We start from the raw sequence: 17,391 nt of genomic DNA, 5'->3' as shown, positions 1-17,391 counted from the left end.
TAGTTTGTAGTTCTGCAACAGCTCTCTCTCTTTCGTAATGACTGCGGCGTGGCCTCACACACTTTGTTGCGTGTTCGCGGGGGCAGTGTTTATGTTAATAGCAGGTGTTTATAATGTCACCAACCCGGGAAGAAGCTTGTTGTTGTCCAAACCGGCCGTTTTTGTAGGCAATAAACTGCCATAACTTTAAAAGACAATATCTCCATTTGCATTGAACTTTCAGCGCTGTAACTTTGCACTGTTTATGCTCAAGCAGCAATATTACACACTAACTAAAGCTAAAAGAGTGAAATCGCATCCAACCACCCCTTTAATAAACACCAGGTGGAAACGGGAATGTGTCTCCCTTGTCTACTTGTGATCCGATTGACCAAAACGCATCGTAATACCAGGTGTAAACAGGGCCTCTGTAACCCATATTGCTAGCTAACAAAAATTCAAGGAACTATGCGAAAACTTCAAGGAAATGGAAGAAAGAAAAAAAGCACAAAGCATTCCCAACAATATGTGCACAAGGCATTGAAGAAGCCAGGCACACCCATTCCCATGGAGCATGTCACACTGTAAGTACAGCAGCTGCGTCATGCTGAACTCCAGAAATAATCCAAGCCCCAGAGATCCCGTCGAGCTGGAGCGAGAACACAGCCCATCCTAATAACCCTCTTCCATTAGCAGCCAACAATTTCCAACAGCTGAGAGTAGATGCAAGAGAGGAGCTCTGGGTTTCTGACTGGACGTGTCAAATACCCACTAGCCAAAAGAGCCTAGCAACAGGTAAATCAACACAATGGACATGTTCGTGGAGATTCTAGAGCTGTAAAATTGAAATACAAGCAGGGAGGAGTGCGGCCCCCTTTTCATTGTGCAGCTCTCTATTGTTCAGTACAGCAGCGCCTCTGGTTTAGTCCATCACATCAATGTAAAAGAGCTCAGCACTCCCACGGAGATCCGAGCTAAAAACAGGCATGTCTAGGGAGAGGAGTGACCGCCACGGCTGTAATTACACGGCTGTGTCAGCAAAGCACTGAGGGAAGAGCAGGCAGCTCTCAGATCTACTGCGCAAAAGATGTGTTGGACAGCCTTGATGGCAGACAACAAACTAGAGTGCCTGTCCATATCAAACAAAAAATCTATAGAGCTTCCCCATGCAAAACTCTCAAGCAGGGGTGGTAAAAGTACTCAAAAGTTATACTTAAGTAAAAGTATATATACACCGAAATAAAATAGGACTCCAGTGAAAGTAGAAAGTCCTCCATTCAAACATCACTTGAGTAAAAGTACAAAAGTATCCAATTTAAAATGTACTCAAGTACCGAAAGTAAAAAGTAAATATTAAAATTAACTGTTAATATCAATACTTAAGAAGATTAATTGTTTTGGGAGTGATATGCAATGCTTTAATTGAACAAATTATAAGATTAGATACTGCAATTAAGAATTTGTTAGATTTTCAATCATACGAGACAGTATAGGGGTTGAACTTAAAATAGACATGCTCCATAACATTAGCTGCATCAAACAGAAGATGTGCAAGATACTATTAACTAATTGAAAATTAATTCAAAAGCCATAACCACAATGACATATTACTTAACAATTAGTTAATAGTCATGTGCCTCAACAAGTAAAGTCATGACATAATGAAACCTTTGTAAATCGTTATCTAATGATTAATTAAAGCAGACAACTGGAAGTTGAAATGCATGGCTTTGACCCATTGTGATAATTATTATATTAACTAATTAATCTGTTATGTTATTAGGGAATTAATACATTGTCATGTTTAATTAATAGAAATTCATGTATTACTTAATCTATTAATCATATATAAATGTTCATTAGTTGCTGATGCAGTGATCATTAATAAATGATTTAGTTCTTCATGAGTCACACATTAACTCATGATCATCTGTGCATTACTCAAGCATGAATTAATGCATTATAGTGCGCCCCTTATTGTAAAGTGTTACCGATGTTTTCATAGTAAATAGTGTGCCACAAAAGAAAAAACATTGGGAAACACTGAGCTAACGTTAGTGTGGCAAACCTAGTCAGCTTTTCCAAGTCTACCCCCGACTGGATCATCCATGACCGATCGACAGCATGCAGGGAGAACCAGCTTACTAGCTTGATTCTCTCCTGCACCCACGTTTTTTTGTTGGTTTGGAAAGCAAGTGTAATAAATACTTGGAGCGGGCGTGGGGAAATGTATTGGAGTAAAAAGTAAACTTTGTCTTTAATATTGTAGTGGAGTAAGAGTAAAAGTAGATGCAAACAAAAAATACTCAAGTAAAGTACAGATCCCCGAAAAAAATACTTAAGTAAAGTAACAAAGTATTTTTACTTCATTACTTACCACCACTGCTCTCAAGATCTAGGGTGCTGCTATTCAGTAGCTAAGGTGCGCAGAATGTTTTTAGGACATTGGTTTGCGGTAGGCAGTGTTACTTTGAAAAGTAATGCATTACAATATTGTGTTACTCCCTTAAAAAGTAACTAATTGAGTTACTTAGTTACTTTTTAAGTAATGCGTTACGTTACTTTTGCGTTACTTTTTCTCACCTGGGCTGGGCTTGTTTTTGTTTTTTTTATAACAAAAAAAGTTATATTTTTGTGCAACGGTAAAGACCTCTTCATACCAAAATTGAAATAATAAGCCCCAGGCTGAGGTTAAAATGCAAATTGACGCATGAACAGTAGAGGGCGCAGCTCTGGATAATGGTAGAATAGGATGCAAGAGAAAAAAAGTTACCAATAAAAACAAAAAATCTAGTAATTTTCATCAAAGGTCAGCAGCAAGACATTGGTAAATTAAATATAAAAGGTAGATTAAATGCATAAAAATAGTTGTTTTATTTAACATTTAATAATTGCAGGTTTGCTGATTTTGCATTTGACTGATTTTATTCATTTTGAGGAGTACAGAATCTTTATTGTGCAAGTGAGATGAATAAATGCTCACATTTAGTCTAGAACTACGAGCCGGATCTCACGAAAATGCGTATCAATAGTACGAGTGTGCAATCTCGTGGAATGGATATGCCAAAATGAGTTTTGGCGTGCATATGCTACGCACTGTATGGCGTATTATACGTACGAACCCCCCACACCCCCACCCCCACCCTACCCAAAAGCGGATCATATACACGCCATAAAGTGCGTATCATGTGCACGCGAAAAACTGCATAGCATATGCACGCCAAAACTCATTTTCCACGAGATTGCACACTCGTACTATTGATACGCATTGTCATGAGATCGTGTTGGAACTACAATAACCATCATGTTCACACACAACGCCTCTGCACTTATTATTCTCAACATGGGGGAAGGAGAGCTGTCAGTCAAATTAATGTGAAAAAGTAACTCAGATATTTTGTTGTAAATTTGAAAAGTAATGCGTTACTTAACTAGTTATTTGGAAAAAGTAATATTATTACGCAACTCAAGTTACTTGTAATGCGTTACCCCCAACACTGGCGGTAGGGATGCACCATATTATCGGCACGACATCAGAAATCGGCCGATAAACGCTTAAAATAAAAAAATTTAAAAAAAATCGGCCGATATGAAAAAATTATGCCGATATGATAACGTGTTAATATGAGCCTCATGTGTGCAAGGAGTGCAATAGCGATAAGATCATGTCAGCCGTGTGGTCATTCTTGAAGTGAAAACAAGCAAATGCATTGCATGTATCGTGATTTATATTGACAGTTTTTAAATGCTGCCTTGAATTTGTGAATCAAAGCAGGGTTGCCAGGTTTTCACAAAGCCCAAAACAAGCCCAATCGCGTCTCCCCACTCTCTAGCGCGCAGCAGCCTCCACAGCAGCTGAAGCTCCCCCGGGTCCTAGTGCCCGCCCGGTAGAATCTTATATATAGCCTTATTAGCCTATTTAGTGCGGGCGCTGTTGTTATAGTAATAAAGTGAAAAGTATAATGCACAAATAAATTGAAGTTACTTCTTTTTCTGAATAAATAAAGCAGTAATGACATCAAAGCACAAGCATGACACTTGTAAATTAAATACTTTTATATACAGCTTATTAATCTGTAATAAAATTGTATGAAACGGATGATGAAAAATAATCCATGGAGCACTAAAATAAAAAATTTTTTATTTAATAGAAAATAAAGTGTGAGAGAATACATACAATACTATGTGTGTCTAATTTCAATGCTTGGGCATTTAAATGTAAAGATGGCCACCTGTAAGCATGACTGTTTGGATTTATACGAGATGGTAACACTTTACAATAAGAGTCCTTTTGTAACATTAAGTTCATAATGTTCATTTTAACATTTGCCAATATATTTTAAAGTTGCATCTCTTAATCACATTAGTAAATGCACTATGAATTAACATGAAAAATAAAAAAAGTATATTTAAAAAGTACCATTAATTTCCATGGTACATTACTGTACATAATTTTCCTGTTTTTGTAATAAAGTTCAGCACATTTTCATGTGTTATGTTAGTTTTCATTCAGTATCCATTTTACAAACTATCGGTTGATTAATTGGTTATACAAGCGTGGGCCAACCTAGTTATAGTTATCGGTAAAATCCACAATCGGTCGACCTTTAGTGCTTGTTAGCATGCAACTATGATGCTGTTTTAATAAACCATACAGTTTAAGGTGTCTTTCAAATTCATAGCATTCATAGCGGAATGAGTTATGCAGAGAAGTGAAGGATTTAAACATTTGCTTATACCTAAAAAAAAGTAATAGTGATGTTTGTCTGATGACCTTTGAAACAGAGCAACATTGCACAAATAGATTCCCAATGCTGACGAAATAACTTGAGAACTAGAATAACAAATCAGCTTTCAGAGCATAAAAGGACAAAACCTTTGTGATACTGGAAACCCGATTAAATTAACAATCGCCCATGACTAACACAACAAAGACAAAAACTACCCAGCTTTGTTGAGTTGTTGGAACTTACTTGATTTCCGTGTGCTAGAACGCATCCAAATCCTCAGGATTATTGGAAAGCTTTCGGTCCAAAATGTACAATCCATTGCATGTCGGCAATGCTTATGGTATAGAAAATATCCTGTATTAATCAGTCCTGACAACAAAAAAATAGACAGCAGCAGATGGCTGATCATGCATGTTATTTGTAATCTAGTTCAGCAGCTTTAACCGGGCAACCCCCTTCCCCAAGAGGAGACAGATGTGGCCATTTGTATAAATGCTGCTTACAATTTGTTGCACAAGTTGCTCGGAGTGTCAGGGGGCCTGCTTTTGGGGAAGTTTACTTTTCATAGGTCGTTGACTCAGTTTAGAGGTTTTCACCAGGTCAGTGCTAAAGTCTGTCAAGCTAGATTACGACAAAACAGAGCATTTCTTTAGTCGCACAACTGGCCGACATTGAGTGACTAAACCCGTCCCTATTCAAGATGATCAGGAGAAATAATGCTGCATTAAAGAAATAGTTCAGTTGAAAATTAAACGGATACTCCACCCAAACTGTATGACATTCATTCATCTGTGAAACTTAAAATAAGATCATTTGAATGACAAACGGAGGTCAGCGAAGTCATACAGGTTTGGAACAACATGCGGGTGAGTAAATGGGTGGAGTACGCCTCCAAAAAGATTAATAATCATCTTCATGTCAGACCTGTATGGATGCATTTACTCTCATCAAACAAAAAAAAGAAGATATTCTGAAGAATGTCCGTGCTGCTCTTTTCTATATAACACAAGCTCAACACATTGGCTGTTGAGATTAGGGATGGGCGATATCTTATCGTTTGCGATATACCGGTAAAAATTCTCCCCACGATAAGAATTTGTCTTCCCGCGATAATAACGATAAAGCCTAGTTGATGGCGCAACAGGAAGAAATTAATGCACAAACGGGAATCTCATTGGCTGGCGCGCACCTATTACTGTGTTTTGATTTCAGCAAATCAGTTTGAATGAGCGCTGACAACGTAATTAATATTCATGAACCCAGAAGCTCATTATTCCTTAGTCCAGTTTATTTTTATTAGTAGAAGAATATGTGGTATTATTAACGCAAATTAATGAAGTTCTATCATTAAATCATTATTTTCAACTTTTTTGTAATCTGAAGACATTTTTGGGATAATTACTTTTGCTGTTTCTGCTATTTTTACCACTGTTTGCACCATGAGTGTATGAATAAATACAGAATCGGTTTACATTTAAAACTTGTCATTGATTTTAATTATTTTTGTTTTTATTGTGTGATGTTTTTCAGCACAGTTGCACTATTTAAACATTACCTGCACTTTTACAGAAGACAATTATATCTGCAACTTTTCCATTTCTGAAAAGGCTGGTGTGGAATTTTACATTTTTTTTATATATATATATATATATATATATATATATATATATATATATATATATATATATATATATATATATATATATATATATATATATATATATATATATATATATATATATATATATATATATATATATATATATATATATATATATATATATATATATATATATATATATATATATATATATATATATATATATATATATATATATATTGTGTATTATGTATTATAGGAGCCTATTTGATGACAGGTACGTTTTACTAGATCATTGTTTGTTTTTCGGAGTCTCTCCAGAATTCATGCAGCTCTCACTTGTATCCAAAAACATGGGGAATGATACTACATTTATCGTCATTGATATCGTTATCGCAATAAATACTAGAAAATATCGGGATACATTTTTTAGTCCATATTGCCCATCCCTAGTTGAGATATTTAAAAAAGCACCATTAAAGCTTAAACATATGATGCATTATCATGTCTTCTGAAGTAATACGTTCGCTTTATATGCAGAACAGAATGAAATGCTGTATTTTGTATCACTAGCGCAGTGTCCGTTCTCGGAGCATATAAGCCCTGCCCTTCTACAGATTCCTGCCTTTATTAGAGAGAAGAATATGTTCAGCCCCTTCCTTCCGAAGCTTCGAATATTCAGTATTGATTACTACCGAAGCTACGAAGCTCAAAAAATGATATTCGGACCAGCCCTACATGAATCACGTAAATTCTAAGCCTATTTTTAACTCAGAATGTTTTCTTTAGTTAGGTTGACCTGATTTTTTTTGTCGGTTGTTAACATTTCTATCCGAAAACAGCTGTCAAATATGAAATGTTAGTTTAGCTACTTACATCTCATCTCGCACTTTATCTCCGTTTACTGAAGTGCCGCACGACTGCTCCGCTTCTGTGAACATAAAGCACGCCTAATTTGATTTGATTGGTCATCTCAAATATTTTGACATTGACGAGCGGTGACAGACATGAGAAGATCTTGGTGCTGTGCAATATCCTGGCAGCACTAAAGTAGTGTTAATACTAAACTAGTCAACATTATTATATACACACCTCGGAAAAATGACCTCATATTTATTGAAAATAAATGCCTTTCCAATCTGATATGCAATGGGAAAAGGGAGAAGAATGAAAAAGGCGGATTCAAACTTCTTGTCTGGCCCAATCAGACATTGGTGGGCGGAGTTAGTGTAAATAGCCTGTACCAACAATAGGGCTGGGCAAAAAAAAGGATTTTTCAATTAATAGTTTTTTAAAATGTGCTCGATTCAAAATAATTTTCTTTCCATTTGCATTTCCGCAAAAATACATTGAACATAAGATTAACGTAAATCTAATTACTAGTCTTCTCCACTAGATGTCACTCTCTTATTTGCCTTGCGCAATGTTATAAAGGAGCGAGAGGCGTGCCTGTCATTCATTCATTCAGTGCTTAAATGGCGGCTTCCGGTGCGTTGACGATGTTTGTAATGCTGAGGTGAAATGCCGTAGTAATGCAACAAATCTGCGGAACCATTTGAGGAGACATCACCCAGGCGTTGCAACACCCCCACAGCCGAACACACAACCGCTAAAAATAGATCACATACATGCGAATGCTTCCCTTGCATTATGATCATCGTATTAAACTTGAGCGTTCACTTAAGCACGTACGTTAGCCATTATAGACATATTCAAATCAATAGACAGCGCAGGACCAATAATTCAAACCTAATAGCTAATATTATAAACAGATTTCCTCAAATAAAAGTTAGTCACCATAAGTCAGCACGTTAAGGTATTGTTGTTCGTTACCACAGTAACTACTTGTGTCCAGGTATGAACTCGCTTCATCAAAATATCTATAAAAACTAAATTGTATAAAATATTTCTCAGAAACATTTTTTTAACCCTTCTCCAGCCTTAATTTGGGAATTACACTCAGGGTCTTTGGGGTCTCCACAGACCCCAGGCCCAGGCAACAAAATATAATTTTGTAACAAAACAATTGTTTTTTTTTTTTTTAGAACAAATATAATTTTACTCTGTTTATTAATGTTTTTACTCAACATCTGTGCAGTTTTTGGAGTATTTATAATACATTTGAAATTTATATAAATAAATTAAAATGTATATATTTTAATGAATTTTCACACAAAATCAGTTTTTTACAAAAAATTCACTTTATAAAAAGACCCAAATTTCCAACTTTCATTCGTGGGGATAACATGGATAATTTGACATGGTTTAGTGTAAGATTTTTGCCCATCTTTTGGAAAATACAGTTAAACAAAAATACTTTTACCAGTAAATGGCTGCAGAGCTCCACTATTTGACTGACTGAAAGACATTTTTTCACAAGCATTTTTCAGTTGAATTCATATCTAAATGTTATGAAATCACATGTATAACAATTAAAATGAATTAATTTAGTCAAAGTTCAGCATTTTACTGTACTGAATTTTTTTTCCCAATGATGTTACATTATGATTAGAATAAAACCTGAACAAGAGAAAAGTTGGAGTCTTTAGAGTTTATAATTTATTTCAAACATCTGATTTTCTTATAATTCTACAAATTTAATTTACACGTCAGTTACTAACTGTAACAGAACAAAAATTTACAGAAATTAACAGTTATATTACATATTGAGTAAAAAATACACAACATAAACATCAAAATGCAATGAACTGAACAGCAATAGCAAGCAATAACAAATGTATTCGTGTGTGTGTGTGTGTGTGTGTGTGTGTGTGTGTGTGTGTGTGTGTGTGTGTGTGTGTGTGTGTGTGTGTGTGTGTGTGTGTGTGTGTGAGTGGGTGTGTGTGTGTGTGTGTGTGAGTGGGTGTGTGTGTGTGTGTGTGAGCATGATCATTTTGCATTGTGGATGTTTTATGTATTGTTGGAAGTGGCCACTTCATTTTTGTATGCGTGTTCTGTGTTGTTTCTGTTTTTGAGGATGAATTTTGGGACCCTGAGTGTGACTTTTTTCGTCACACGAACATAAAAACAGATATCAATCCAATTCATTTTTTCATTTGTAGATCTAGAGAGTGTTGACCACCGTACAAAGTCTCATGCCATTTGAAAAAAGGGGGGAAAAAAATGTATTTGAGCATACGTCCTTTGGGGTCAGAAAAGACCCCGAAGACCGGAGAAGGGTTAATAAAGTTGCATCAAAATTGTATTGAATTTAACATAATTGTATGCATTTGAAATATAGAGATGGGTCTGTTTTAATGTACCCAAGTGTACCTAAAATAGTTTAATATACAGGTTTGTGACTCTTAACTTATTTTTAATAACCCACTTGTAAACTTATGTTCTTTTTTCATAAATATAGTGTTTGTATTAAATCTATATTCATTGAGTTGAATCTAAAATCAAGTGAGAGCTTGCGAATCGGAACATCTGAATCGATACCCAACCCTAACCAACAAGGCAGGCTTTGCACTTTGTTTTTCGCTTTACACTTTCATTGTAAGGAAGCGAGAAACATGAAAATTCTGCAAAACATTTTTTTCGTGCACTACAGGTGGTAAAAACGAATAAAAAAAGACCTTAAAATTATGGTGAGTACAAGTGTTCATTATGGGGTCAACTTCACTTTTACAGCGGCAAATGCGCTGAGCCAATGCTCTGTAACAGCCACCAAAACGTGCAGGAGTGCATGGCAACACATTTGGAATCCATTAGAAGGGCATTTACTCGAGATGTTAGATGTGGCTTTAAAAATATAACTTGCGGCATGTTGCATTTGTTTGCATGATTCTCGCACGCACACACACACACACACCTTCGCAAACAGCATAAATGCATGTGAGCCTCAAGGGTACACAAGAAGAAAACCTTTGACTCGTGGGCAAATAAATGACAAATACTGGATAACCTGCTACCACAGACCCACGAAAACAATGGCTTCCGTCTGAGAGGAATGAGGCCATGGGAAGGAGGGGTGGAAGCTCTCATAAGCCCCGCTGGAAACTCGCAGTCATTAATCTGATTAATGTATACAAGACAACAGAGCGTCTACAATATTTCAACTCCAAAAACGGCCATTAATCCAAGCATACTCTTTCCAAAAAGGGCATTCTTTCCGAAAGGATCTTCCTCCTCGCAAACCGGCAAACAACGAGGGAAAACTGACAGAAAAAAGGCCAGCCTATTCTCATGAGGGAAATCATGCAATTCAAAGGCTCTCACATTGTAAAGACATTACTGACTGATTATCAGACACGCTGATTAATTGAATCATATTTTGCAATTTTGAATATACAGTAACGCTGCCAATTTTGGTCAATGAACACTATTGTGTTACTTCGAAAATCGACCGACCAGCCTTGCCAATATTTAAAGATTAGAGTGTAAAATACGTTTTCATGTCTTATTTGGCATCATATTAACCAGACGTCATTAATTGAAAAACCACACATGGCATAGACATATGGAAACGCATTTGCAAAACCAGATAGAAAAGTGTAAAATGAGGAACTTACCAAAAGCAAAGGAGAATGTTAGAAGTTAGTGGTGCTTTGCCCAAGGACACGGCCTCTTCGCTGGCCCTGTGAGAGGAAGGAGGAGATGTTAGGCTTTAGTCAGGTTTTAGTAAGCCAGAGAAGATGTAAGCAGCTGAAGGAGTCTCCAGGACAGTAAAGACAGCAGCAGGTTAATATAAACCCAGGCACTCAAAGGTGGCACATTCTGATATGAAGAGTGAAATGCCACACGTAGAAGACCTGAAGAGGCAATCATGAGGACACTGGAAAACGCCTCGGCTATGTGGCCCCAGACCGGACCGAAAGTCAACACCTTATGCGAGGAATGTTCCGGGTTCAATACGAGGTAAGCTCTACGGAGAGCATCTGTGGCGTGATTACCAATGATTAGAAAAAGAAATGCACTTAAAGGGTTAGATTACCCAAAAAATGAAAATTATCCCATAATTTACTCACCCTCAGGGCATTCTAGCTAGGTGTAGATGACCTTCTTCTTTCAGACGAACACAATCAGAGTTATATTAAAAATATCCTGGCTCTTCCAAGCTTTATAATGGGAGTGAATGGAGCCTTAGATTTTAAAGCGCATCATCATAAAAGAAAATGCTGCGTCACAATTCGCATACCATCTATCCTAAATAGTAGCGGCGGTTCCAGGATTTTCATTGTAGGTTTTCAGTGAGGGTTTGAAAAATAAAATTGGTAAAACTTTAGTTTAGGGTCCAATTCTCACTATTAACTAGTAGCTTATTAGTATGCATATTAGGATATTGGCTGTTTATTATTTGGTTTCGGGGGCATGGCCCCTCAAGCAAATTTAGATTTCTATGATCTACATATGTGCATTTTAAGATGTTCTGAAGAACGGCAAAAAATTTGATAACAACAGCTTGAAAACCATGTTAGTGGGCAGATATGACTGATAACATTTTTCCATTTTTGTCAGTGAAGAAAGTAAACATATGTTTAACTGATATTTATATGTTTTATGAATCATTTTCGAAGGCTAACAGGAACTTAAATTAACTCACAATATGCACACATTCATTACTAATCTTATGCCCAATTCAAGCTAAACTTTTTTTATTTACTGAGAGCTACAAATGGAATTATTAATTTACAATATGCACACATTCATTACTATTAATCTTATGCCTATGAAGAAAACGGCTTTGTTAATATTTCTTGTTTGCTAGTTATATTATAAATGACATTAGGGGCCCTATCTTGCACCCAGCACAATTGACTTTGTACACCGACGCATGTGTCATTCCTATTTTGCACCCGCGCAAAGCGCGCTTTTCCCTCCACAGAAGCACGTCGCTAAACTAGTGAATGCACTTGCGCTCCCTGCGCGGTTCAGCGCAAAAAAGGAGGCGTGTTCCGGCGCAAACAATCCCTGGTGCTATTTTGCTGTTCCATTAAACAATTGCGCCACTGACCAGAAAAAACCTAGTCTAAAGTCAGTGGCGCGTTGCGCGTTGTTCATTATGCTATTTTAAGGGCGCATGCTTGACCATAATGTATAGCGTGCACAACGCGCATACACTTTGCTCATGTAATCTACACAGATGCAACAGTTATTTTTGCAAATCATAAATTGTTACACTAAAAAAATATTAACACATGAGATGATGGAAATCATTGTGGTGTGCCACGAAGATGTGAAAAAATAGGCATAAATCTAGCTTACAAATGATTCAGGCTAATTGTAATAATTAAGGATAAGACCTGTTTGCCCAATAGTGGCAAGACATATATGTATATAAGGACATCTGACAAATTGGTTTGTCCGTCAAGAACCAGGAAAAAAAAAAATCGACTGAAAAACTGAAAAAACTGAAAGACTGAACAAAAAAAAGACTGTGAAATCACCTTTACCATAATGTACAACATTACAACTTCACTTCTCTGTCTTTCACTGCTCTTACAAGAACATCAGTCTCCTCGGCTGTGAACCGCTCCTGGCGTGCGCCTGGTAAATACGCCATAATAATAGCAATCCATAATGGAACTTGCGCACCTGCTTTTAAAGGGAATGTTGGATGACGCTCGGATTGGTTTATTCACGTTACGCCCAAACCACACCTATGAATAATGAAGCTACTTCAGACCAACCCATTTTAGATTTGCGCCGGGCGCAAGAGCCATTTATCCCGCCGGGAAAATAGCAACAGCGCCGAGACCCGCCCACAAAGTTACTTGCGCTTCGCGCTTTGACACTTGCGTTTCAGAACGTTAAAATAGGGCCCTAGGTCTATTTCCAAATCAAAATGTCGAAATTAGACAAAAGTTTATTAATTCGGCTGAATACTTTTGTCATTTGTTTAACAGAAGTGTCAAACATGAAACGTTTAGTTTAGCTTCATATCTCACACTTGATGTCGAGTCGCGCTGCTAAAATTCGCGCTAAGCCTCAGCAGCTTCTGTGAACATAAAGCCCGCCTCCTCTGATTTGATTGGTTTTCTCAAATATTTTGACATTGACGAGCGGTGACAGACCAATGAGGCTCAGATCAACACACACACCTCTGCTTCTGACATGTGCTCTATTCTCCGCCACAGCGGATTGAAGAACACGCTGATTAAAAAAAACGGGATGAAGCCGAAGCCTCCCGCCAGTTTCATATGTTTAAAAGGTTAAATCACACATTTTTTAGGGGGGCCGGACAGAATTTTGAAGCCCCACTAAAAAGGGCCTAGTGACGCCCATGCTAGATAGTATTCGAAAATAGAATTAGTACGTCCCAAATCGTAGTATGTTGAAAAGAATAACCCGGATGGTTTACTATATCCGGTCAGAATCAGAAGTGCAGATCGACACACACTCTAACGGCTGATATTGCCCACAACCCATTGCGAGTTGGACGAGGATTCGATTAGAACTACAAACGCGGATAAAAGGTGTTAAAAAAAACTACAAACATGACGGTTGTGCGAGTCCAACGGTTAAGTAGAGAGGATTAGATAAAGGGGTTTGAGTGAGCAATTATCAGTATTTAACCTGACGAAAAGATTATATTTCATTATTATATTAGCATTATATTTCATCTGCAGCAGCTTTGAGAACTTTTGTACTGATACATTTGGCCATTAACTTTTAAATGCATCATTAGATTTAAACTGCAAACACATGAGGAGAGTCTCTGCATTGAAGACACACGAATGGCAGATCAATGTGCGTCTACATTTCTCTCCGATACGGTAGGAAATTAAACTTCTATTAAACAGAAATTAAACAGAATGTGGAGGATTTGAACTGTGACGATGATTGACAGGGCAGTTTAAACGGTGACGGGACACGCGTCACTAAGCGACAGATTCGTTATAGATGACGAAGTAGTCCCAAAGCCTGCATACTCTTCTGCTACACACTCAAAAGTATGTACTTTTTCCTTCACAAAAAGAGTACATACTTTTAGTTCGTAGTATAAGTAGGCGAATTGGGACGCAGCATAAGTCTAGTTCAAGTGAAGGAGTGACCTTTGACCCGACGCATGACGTATTGATGGACGCAGAAGCGAAGAGAATAGAGCAAAATAAAACACCAGTCATGAATTAGAAGTCTAAAATGAGAATTATTAAAGAGAAATGTGGAAGGAGCTTGAGTTTGTTTGAAGCGCCAGAGGCGTCCGCTGGAAAACAACTCTTGTACGGCCGTTACAGAAAGCCAGTGATAATAGTTTATAAAGTTTTAAACACTGTTGGGGGTAGTGTGTGTGTGTGAGTGTGAGTGTGAGAGTGTGAGAGTGTGAGAGTGTGAGAGTGTGAGAGTGTGAGAGTGTGAGAGTGTGAGAGTGTGAGTGTGTGAGTGTGTGAGTGTGAGAGTGTGAGAGTGTGAGAGTGTGAGAGAGTGAGAGAGTGAGAGAGAGAGAGAGTGAGAGAGAGAGAGAGAGAAACACATTACAAGTATCTCAAGTTACGTAATCAGATTACTTTTTCAAGTAACTAGTAAAGTAACACATTTACTCATGTCACTTGCACAAAAAAGATTTAATATTCCTCAAAATGAATAAAATCAGGCGAATGCAAAATCAAAATACTATGCAAACCCAATAATTAAATATTTTAAATAAAACAAATATTCTTTATGCACTTTATCTCACTATATTGACCAATGTACTTTCAATGATTCAGTTAAACCATAAGCAAAAATTAAATTTGCATTTCCTTCAGCCGGAGGATAATCATTAAATTTTTAATTTTTAATCATTAAAAATTAAATTTTGTGTGAAAATGAAAAGGTTTTTACATTTACCCCAAAATAGAATTGTTTTATTATAAAAAAACAAAACAAAAAACAAGCCCAGCCTAGGTGAGAAAAAGTAATGCAAAAGTTACGTAACGCATTACTTTTCTTAAAAAGTAACTAAGTAACACAATTAGTTACTTTTTAAGGGAGTAACGCAATATTATAATGCATTACTTTTCAAAGTAACTTTCCCCAACACTGGTTTTAAATATGAATATTTTTCTTACAAAAACACATCGATTCACTTCAGAAGGCCTTTATTAACCCCCTGGGGCAATGTGGAGCAGTTATATGATGGATGGATGCACTTGTATGATGGATAGATGCACTTTTATGGACTTCAAAAACAAATCAACATTCACTGCCATTATAAAGCTTGGAAGAGCCAGGATATTTTTAATATAACTCTGATTGTATTCGTCTGAAAGAAGGTCATATACACTTAGGATGGCTTGAGGGTGAATAAATTATGGGATAATTTAAATTTTTGGGTGAACTAACCCTTTAATACATCACTGCCAAAAAGAAACTGTTTGTGCAGAGAGAAATCCGCCCACATAACCAGATGTTCATACTACTTTGGTGGTGATTTTTTCCAAGTGTATACCTTTACCTCTTTTAGTGTATACTAAAAGATGAATATAACTTCTTTATGTTTGGTGGTGAACCACAGTTTATAACAAATGTGAATTTAGACGCTGAAAGAAAAAAAAACATATTTAGAAACATTTATTTTAAAATACTTACACATTGCTGATTCATTTAATTTGATTATAGCAAGATCATTTATCTTACATACAGAGGTGGACAAAGTACACAACTCCATTACTCGAGTGAAAGTAAAAGTACTACTGGTCAAATATTACTCTGTTACAAGTGAAAGTTGTTAAAAACAAGTTTTACTTAAGTAAAAGTACAGAAGTACTTGCTTTTAAAAGTACTTAAGTATCAAAAGTAAATTTCCTTTTTTATGTCAATGCATGTTTTTATTATTGTTGCATTGTTGTATAAATGCACGCTATGCCATGGTGGTTTAAGCCAGTCAGTGATGCTCCATCCGACCACCTTGAACTCATTTAAATACTTAAGTTACAAAGCTTTTTACAAAGCTGCTGTCACTTTAAGGCAGAATGCACAAATCCTATACACTGATACACATCCGATATTCCCCCAACTGTTTACGTTCACTTAAGACATAATCAACTTTGTTTACGTGAATGCTTTCCAAAATGAAAATGGACATTTTGTGTGTATTGGTCTGTTTAAATGAAGAAAAAAAAAAACACAAAAGCAAGCTCTATTCAGTACTTGTGCTCTGGCATCTCAGAGGCACAAAAAAAACAGACTGAACTGAGCTCGTTCATCATGCTTTCTCAGATTCATCCATATGTCTAAGCTTGTCTTTCTCCCAGACATTTACATTTTGCAACAAAAAAAAAAACTTTTAAAGAAGAAAAAAAATCATCCACTGACTTGCAAAGCTGCTACAGAAATGACTCTTGACCTTGATAGAAATGTAGTGGAGTAAAAAGTACGATATTTGTCTTTCAAATGTAGTGAAGTTAAAGTAAAAGTTAAATAATACTTCAATAAAAAACATACAATAAAAAAAGAATACTTCAGTAAAGTACAGATACTCAAAAAGTGTACTTAAGTACAGTACTCAAGTAAACGTACTGTTACTGTCCACCTCTGATTACATATTTATATGCATGATAGCACAACATGTGCCGAACACATTACACTAATTATGACTGAACATCTGTAGAGTAAACGTTCCCCTTCCCAAAGAAGCCGAGTTAGGAATGTGACATCACCCATGACATATTATAGCACATTCCTGCTGTCAGGTTCAGGCACGCTGCTCTAATTAGACCCCGAGCACACGGCCTCATCAGGCCCTCGCCTGCCTCTGAAACACGCCATCTGAACCCAACAAGGCATATTCACATTGCTGGCTATTTGCAGCTCTTCTTTAAAATATTTGCTGCTCTTCTTTAAAATATTGAGAGCTTCTGGGGTGTCTCTTTCTAGAGGTGAGCATAAGAATTTACCAAGAATGGTCTGGGTTCTTTTGTGTTCTGATGTTCTTTTATGTTTCAAATGACATGTAACAATCTCCATTTTATGAGTATGTTAAAGGGTTAGTTCACCCAAAAATGAAAATTCTGTCATTAATTACTCACCCTCATGTCGATCGACACCCGTAAGACCTCCGTTCATCTTCGGAACACAAATTAAGATATTTTAGTTGAAATCCGATGGCTCCATTGGCACAATGGCACTTTACACTCTCAAGACCCTTAAAAGGTATTA

The 17,391-nt window shown here is 36.6% G+C and overlaps 1 protein-coding gene across 8 annotated transcripts in view; it reads right to left on the bottom strand.

Annotated features, from left to right (window-relative positions):
• Positions 1–17,391, bottom strand: part of pacsin3 (protein kinase C and casein kinase substrate in neurons 3) — an 82,748-nt gene that overhangs the window by 55,752 nt on the left and 9,605 nt on the right. For 2 of the 8 annotated variants that reach the window (XM_079806785.1, XM_079806790.1), the window contains exons 2-3: positions 10,824–10,889; positions 7,186–7,240 (exon numbers count right to left, since the gene is read on the bottom strand). The exons of 2 other annotated variants lie outside the window; for them this stretch is intronic. The gene's annotated coding sequence lies outside the window, so the exon portion shown is untranslated. Of the gene's footprint in view, positions 1–4,952; positions 5,239–7,185; positions 7,241–10,823; positions 10,890–17,391 lie in introns of those variants that run through there. 4 more of the 8 variants (XM_079806782.1, XM_079806788.1, XM_079806786.1 and 1 more) reach the window with 3 other exon arrangements.

Source organism: Gobio gobio, assembly GCF_949357685.1.
Source record: "Gobio gobio genome assembly, chromosome: 2".
NCBI classification, from domain to species: Eukaryota; Metazoa; Chordata; class Actinopteri; order Cypriniformes; family Gobionidae; genus Gobio; species Gobio gobio.
This window is presented reverse-complemented; position numbering and strand designations above follow the sequence as displayed.